Source organism: Mytilus californianus, unplaced genomic scaffold (genome assembly GCF_021869535.1).
Source record: "Mytilus californianus isolate M0D057914Y unplaced genomic scaffold, xbMytCali1.0.p SCAF_9, whole genome shotgun sequence".
NCBI lineage: Eukaryota > Metazoa > Mollusca > Bivalvia > Mytilida > Mytilidae > Mytilus > Mytilus californianus.
The window spans coordinates 15853933-15861689 of NW_026262745.1; positions in this window are offsets into that span (position 1 = coordinate 15853933).

A 7757-nucleotide genomic window follows, 5' to 3' on the forward strand; every position below is an offset into this window, starting at 1 on the left:
AGAGGTTGATGGAGTCTGTAAAATTGTAACGATCTAGTGTAATGGTATGAGAGGTTGATGGAGTCTGTAAAATTGTAACGATCTAGTGTAATGGTATGAGAGGTTGAGGTTTTGTTTTTAGGGATGGGGTGGATAAATACCCTGCCACGTCCGGTCTGTGCTTTTGTTTGATGTTTTTCTGCTTTGTACCGATCTGATGAGTTAAACCTTTTTCAACTGATTGTTATAGTTTGTTCTTATGTTGTGCTGTTACGCCACTGTCCCAGGTTAGGGGAGGGTTGAGCGCTCACAAACATTTTTAAAATGTAACGCCGCCACATTCTTGATGTGCCTGTCTCAAGTCTGGATCGAGCCTGTAGTGCAGTAGTTGTCGTTGGTTCATGTCTGTCATATTTGTTTTTCGTAAATTGTTTTGTTATAAATGAGGCCGTTAGTTTTCTCAATTGAATTGTTTCATGTTTTTCGATATATTTTCCATTGGCTGTTCGTTATGTTATTGATGACTTTCAAAGGTCAATTGGTGAACATTTCCTCCATGAAAAACAGGAATCTCTATTGTGTCAAATTGAAATCAAATCGATTTTTTAGTATGGAGATTTAAAAAAAAACACATCTCAACGGGCGATGGACAACGCACGATGTGATGAAAAAACCTCGTATGGCCTTTTCCCCGAGAAAATACGGACTATAATACAAAAGGTAAGAAAACACCATGGTAAAATAAGACGATTAAACATCACATACTATGAAAAACTAACACGAAACAAAACATAAAACTAACGCAAAAGCGATTTCAAACCCACAAAACATATTTGACTGAACACAGTTCCTGTTTCCCTAGTGTCAACCGTCGTGCATCTCGTGTCAAGTCAACTTTGGTGAGGTCATAAACCAGTAAACAATGATATCATTGTCGCTACGAAAAGTGGAAAATATCCATGCATGCTTATAGAAAAATCGTCTCCGCATTCTCAGCAGAATTCTTATCAAGGTGGATGGGGGGTCTTAATTAAAATCCAAAGAATTATTTAATAATTTGTCAAAATGAAGTTTTTATCATGCTTTTTTCCAAAATATAATAAAAAGTATGGGTCACCGGACTTTTTTTCAAGCTACAGGTTGTGCAAAATTGTCAGACTTTGTATAGATTATGCATGGAAAAAACATTTTTGTGTGATAAAAAGGAAACTACACCATAGAATTTTAGGATTAAATGTAAGAAGATAGCTCTTATAACATGCTTTTAGATAGCAAAAAGAAAAAATGGGGTCACCAGACTTGTTTTCTTGCTACATATTAAAATAGGCAAATTCACAACACTCTCTATTGTAAAAATTCCTTTATCTGAGTTATCTCCCCTTATGTGGCATTGTTGGAAAAAAATGAATCAAACAAAAATATTGTGTTTTTTTTAGAAAATTCAGCCGTAAATATGACATAACACATAATTTTCTATATAAAAATGAAAAGTCTGACACATGAATTACATACTACTCTCAAAATTTGCACATTTCTTTAAAGATCTAGACCAATTGTTATCTATCTGCTACTTCAAAATCCAAGATGGAGGAAGACACCCCAGCCACCTTAAAAACAGAAATTGTTATTTTTCGTAAAGTTGAAAAGATTTATTGAAATTAATATACCAAAGGAAGAGAGAGATCTGTGTTATAAATGAAATCAACTTAAATCAACACTATATGCGTTTAACGGTCACCATCACGAATTGGTTGATCGGTACGATGTGAGAGGTGTGCCACAAGCGAGTTTTCGAACCTTGTTTTCGCATTCTTAGATATTTAGATACCAGTAAAGTAGTCTGTACTGTAATTTTACGGATTGTGACCTATTCATGATTGTGATCTTTTGACTAAGTATGAATTTGCATGGCGGATGATGCACTCAAAGCAGGAAACGCTTACCCTTTCAACACGCTCGTTGTCATTCCGTTTGAAGTTCATCCGAATCCCTTATTTTCTGTTGGTTTCTGTGGGTTACCTTGATTTGCCTCTTCCTAATCAATTTACGAGATTTGAACATCGGTAAACTAGTATCGCTCATGACTCTATAACCAGTAAGCTAGCATTCCAAGTTTAGCTGGATATATCTACCTTTCTTTTTTAATTAGTTGAGATTATCTTTAGAATAGTTTATACAAGGAAATGGGTTCTTACAAATGAATTTCTCGTCATCAAAAAATAGAATTGATGAAAACAGTTGGAATTCTCATTTGAACAAACAGTCATAAAAGATAAGACTCTAATCCAACAAAATATGCAAACAACAACTCAACTTGTTACTATATGAACGAAACACAAAATCCAAAAATTTCAAACAAAAATGGATCACAACGTTCTTGAATGAAAATAAAATTAAAAAAGAGTCGAAATATACCAAAGGGACAATCAAAACTGTTAAGTCGAAGAGAAACCGACAACATCATGGCAACCTCCCCTTAAAAAACCGACAAAACATTATAAAAATTACTTCATAGAAAGCTAAAGAATAAAAAACAAGAGCTCTTCTAAATTTGGGGTGGGGATCTTACGTGATCCGAATGGGTAAGATGATTCTGCATCCAATGTGACACCCATCGTTTTGGTTATGGTGAGTACAAATTTGGTATATAATTTAGGAATAGTAATTAAGTCAATGGCATACAGAAGAACAAAAATAATTTAATAAGCTAATAACAAACAGAAGCGAAAAAGTTGAAAGTTAAAAAGGCAAAATAAAGAACGAAGTTAAAGAGCATTTAGGACCCAAAAGGACTCTATGTTATTTGCGTTCCCTCAACATTTTCCCCCATAAAACCTGATACACTTTTTCATACTGAATTTATAACTATTTTTGAAATTGAATATCGTGTTGCAGACAAAAATTGTACACCTTTTAAATGAATGTAATGCATTTTAATAAATTGTAAAGGCGATGCTAGTATACTTTGCTCTCCTCGTCTTGATAACGACTTCTATTATTCATGTACCTACTCATTTCTAATATGAATTTTTAACCATGTTTTTCTGTATGCTCTAATTCAAGAACCTTCGTCATCGGTCAATTCGAGTTGTCTGTAGAGTCGTGTATAACAAATCTGAAAGAGGAGTTATACACAGCAAAAAGTGCCACGCATGTTTTACGCATGGACAAAAAAAGTGTGTAAAACACCAGACTCAAGCTAGCGAACAATAAGCCAGCGAACAATAAGGAAGCATCAAGCTAGCGAACAATAAGCCAGCGAACAATAAGAAAACGCGCCAACATGATCATGCCTAAAAACCGAAGACTTGCAATAACATGAAACGTCCTTTTAAATCTGATGACAATAATTTCCAGTAGGAAGACGAAATGAAATTCCATTTTAACACAGAGAAAAATAATTAGTTATTCGTGTATTTAATACAATTTTTGTTTAAGCCGGGCATCTTATATTCCTTTTAGCTGATCCTTTCTCTTTTTAATGTTCTCTGATAAAAGATGGGTTTGTTGTCTTTATAATAATGAAACAATTAACAGCAATAGTTCATACTAAACTAGTGTAACGAAAGAATTAAATCTTCTGCCTTATATATGCGTTTGAAAAGAAAAGAAAAAAACCGACTGATTATGGAACGTCAAGTATTTTTTGTTAGTTTTCTGTAAAAATAAAAGCTGATAACCATTATACGCAATTTTCTTCTTTTGTCAAAGAACTAGTACATTTTTCTCTTTATTCATAAGTTTGTCGTTACACTGGTAATTTATTTATTATATTTCGATAGGAAGATCTAGAGTGATGAGTGTAAGAGTGACACACAAATAGAACAAAAAACGAAATGACAAAAAGATTCTTGTTAATATACACGACAAATTTTTTTGAATCCAAGACGATGTGAAATCTGGACCCAACCCCCTCAAAACTATAATCTGTAAAAACTTCCCTACGGCAAAGCTTTTGTCCACACTAGGTACATTTGATAGGCAATTGCCTAAGCTTGCCTGGACCCAAAGACCCAGGTGGGTAAAGTTACGGAACTTTTTTTATTGAAGTCCAAAGTTGGGATATGGTGACCAAACCCCCTTCCTTCTTTAATTCATAAAAAGGTCCCTACGGCAAAGCTTTTATCCACACTAGGTACATTTGATAGGCAATTGCCTAAGCTTGCCTGGACCCAAAGACCCAGGTTGGTAAAGTTACGGAACTTTTTTTATTGAGGTCCAAATTTGGGATATGGTGACCCAACCCCTTCCTTCTTTAATTCATAAAAAATTCCCTACGGCAAAGCTTTTGTCCACACTAGGAACATTTGATAGGCAATTGCCTGAGCTTGCCTGGACCCAAAGACCAAGGTGGGTAAAGTTACGGAACTTTTTTTATTGAGGTCCAAAGTTGGGATATGGTGACCCAACCCCCTTCCTTCTTTAATTCATAAAAAAGTCCCTACGGCAAAGCTTCTGTCCACACTAGGTACATTTGATAGGCAATTGCCTAAGCTTGCCTGGACCCAAAGACCCAGGTGGGTAAAGTAACAGAACTTTTTTTATTGAGGTCCAAAGTTGGGATATGGTGACCCTTGCCCCTTCCTTCTTTTAATCATAAAAAAGTCCATACGGCAAAGCTTTTGTCCACACTAGGTACATTTGATAGGCAATTGCCTAAGCTTGCCTGGACCCAAAGACCCAGGTGGGTAAAGTTACGGAACTTTTTTTATTGAGGTCCAAAGTTGGGATATGGTGACCGAACCCCTTCCTTCTTTAATTCATAAAAAAGTTGCGCACCGTACATTGATACATAATATAGTTCGCTAGCCTTTAACAAAAAGAAGAATGAAATCTGCTTTCTCAAAAAGACATTTATTCACACAAACACATTTGTCTTGAATTGCAATCATTTGAATAGTGTTTACATTGTCTATTACGTTATTTTACAAAAAATGTTATGTTAGGAACTATTTCCGAAAGTACGGAAAGCCATTTCACACAACACATAATTCCTACTTGAAAAGTAACTGTTGATAAAATAGCAGGGAATGCTGTTTACACTCAAGATTTAACAAAACATAGAAATTTATCTCCACAAACCAACAAAATATAAATAGTCAACTGACGACAATATCAAATAAGAAGATCTTTATAATGTGGAAATTTTTTTGTAAAAGTAAACGGATGATGACGGCGGAAGACTACGTACTACAGACGTTAAATATTAAAAAAAGCCGACACTGATCCTTTAGGCCAGGTTAGATATAATAGTTAATGCGTGTTTAATATTACACAATATTTCAAGTTAAAACTAGAACTGTCTATTAAGCTGGACTTATAACAGAGCGTCTTGGTATGACTAAGTAATCTAGTTACTGAAAAACATGTTGCTAAAGAAGCTGATAATAATAATTTGGTCTTTTTTCTAGTATGGTACTGTAGATTTATGTGATATATTTTTTTATATCGTGGAAAAATATGAACAACAAAAACAAAGTAGTAGGGGCATCGATGCCCAGTTTAAAGGATTAAAATTAGGAGGGTAGGGGTATCCATACCTCAATTTTGCAAGTCAGTTGAAGAAATTCGGTGAATTTACCGTCCTCTGCTGTCTGGTCCGGGCAACTTAAAGGCCTTACCTATCATGATCTTCGTCGTAGGAAATTTTTAAATTTTGGACGGAAGGATCTCCTTACCCCGACTTTGAACCTCAGTTGCAGTAGTTCCGTGAATTAAACTCACCTTGGTCATCTTATCCAGGCAATTTCATCTGTACCTGGTGTGGTCATTCTTTGCCGCGTAGAGAATATTTTTTACGAATTAACGTTTTGAGGGAAAAAAGGTCTCTATATCCCAACTTTGGACCTCAGTTGCAAACGTTCAGAGAATTTATCCAACCGGACCATCTATTCCAGGCAACAAATAGGGAATTGCCTATCATTTGTTCCTAATGTAGAAAAAAAGCTTAGCTGTTATGATTTTTTGACAAAAATTAAAATAGGGATGTGATAGGGTACGTGTGTAAACCCCAAATAAAAAAAACAGTTGTAGAAGTTCTGGAACTTCGCTCACCTGCAGGTTCTGTAGGTCCAGGTATCCGTCGGCAATTGCCTATCATTTGTTACCAGAGTGATAAAGCTTTGCTGTGATTTTTTTTACGAATTAAAGTTAGGAGATATGGTCTACAAACTTTGGACCTAAGTTGTAAAGGTACCGTAACTTTACCCATCTTGGTCTTTGGGTGTGGGCAACCTTAGTCTATGATCAATCAGTTGTACTTAATGTGGGCGAAAAACTTTGGCCGATGAAAATTTTTACACGAATTGAAATTTGTTGGAGTAAGATCTCCATACCTAAATTTTGGACCTCATTTATAGGAGTTCCATAACTTTACCCACCTGGGTCCTTTAGTCGTCCAGGCAACATTATGCAATTGCCTATCATTTGTACTTAGATTGGACAAAAGCTTTGCCGTAGGGAATTTTTTATGAATTAAAGTTGGGAGGTGGTAGGGTCACCCTAACTCAACTTTGGACCTCAATTAAAATTATTGTCATCAGATTTATTAGTACGTTTCGTGTTAATGCAAGTCTTCGGTTTTTAGGCATGATCATGTTGGCGCGTTTTCTTATTGTTCGCTAGCTTGATGCATCTTATTGTTCGCTGGCTTATTGTTCGCTTGCTTGAGTCTGGTGTGTAAAACGTATGTTTTTGTGCGTTCAATGCATGTTTTTTTCAACATGCGTATAACAGGCGTGCAAAAACATATATTAAATATGCGTTACAAAACGCATGAAATATATCACATGTGTAAAACATGTGTTTTTACAAACACATGTAAAATACATGTTTTACGTACGTTTTACATGAATTTCACAATGCTGTTTTTTGATAACTGATTTTTGATCTTTGGCATAGTTTTTTATTTTTTAAGTGGAAATTTAAAACAATTTAAAAATGAAAGACTAAAGTCACATTTTAATATATTACCTTTTATTCTATACACATTTGTTAAAGTAAATAAAAAAGTAAAACAACAAATATTTTTTATGTTTCTGAATTTATTAGTTAAAATTTCATAAAATTCAGAGAAAAAACATGAGTTCAAAATCTTTTTTTGAAAATATGTTGATTTAATAATATAAAATACAAAGGGAAAAAGAAAATGAATTTTATAGTTCTGTCCACATACTGTATTCATAAAGATGCATGCTTGGATAAAATATTCTATTTAAATCTTTTTTCCCCCTCTACATTTTGTGAATTTTAACCCAATTTCCATCAGAATCATACACAATAGACAGAACTGCTGAAAGTTTACTAACAGTTCTAACTATTTATCTTAATTAAATCATGGCTCCTAAATTAACCACTTTTCAAATATTATCATTAAAGCAGACAACAAATTAGGTCAAGGCAATGCAACATGACAAATATATCAGAAGTTGTAGATTTACTTGATAGTGACAATAATTTTTCTTAAAAGGTGAACAGCGGTTTAACTAGTTTTCTATACAATATCATATAATTGTAGCAAACAGTCACATCCTTTATCCCACCGTCTAAAGTGTTGACCGCTTCAATAACACTGGCAGATACAGAAAGGGGGGGGGGGGGGGGGGGGGGGGGGGTCCGTGATGTTGGAACCCCCATTTTTTGACGATCAAAGCATTTGAATGAAGACATATGGTTGGAACCCCTCTTTTATCCTTGGTTGGGAAACCCATTTTAAAAATGGCTGGATCCGCCCCTAAATAAGAACTTGAAAGTTTGAAAAATATATGAAAATTATAAAA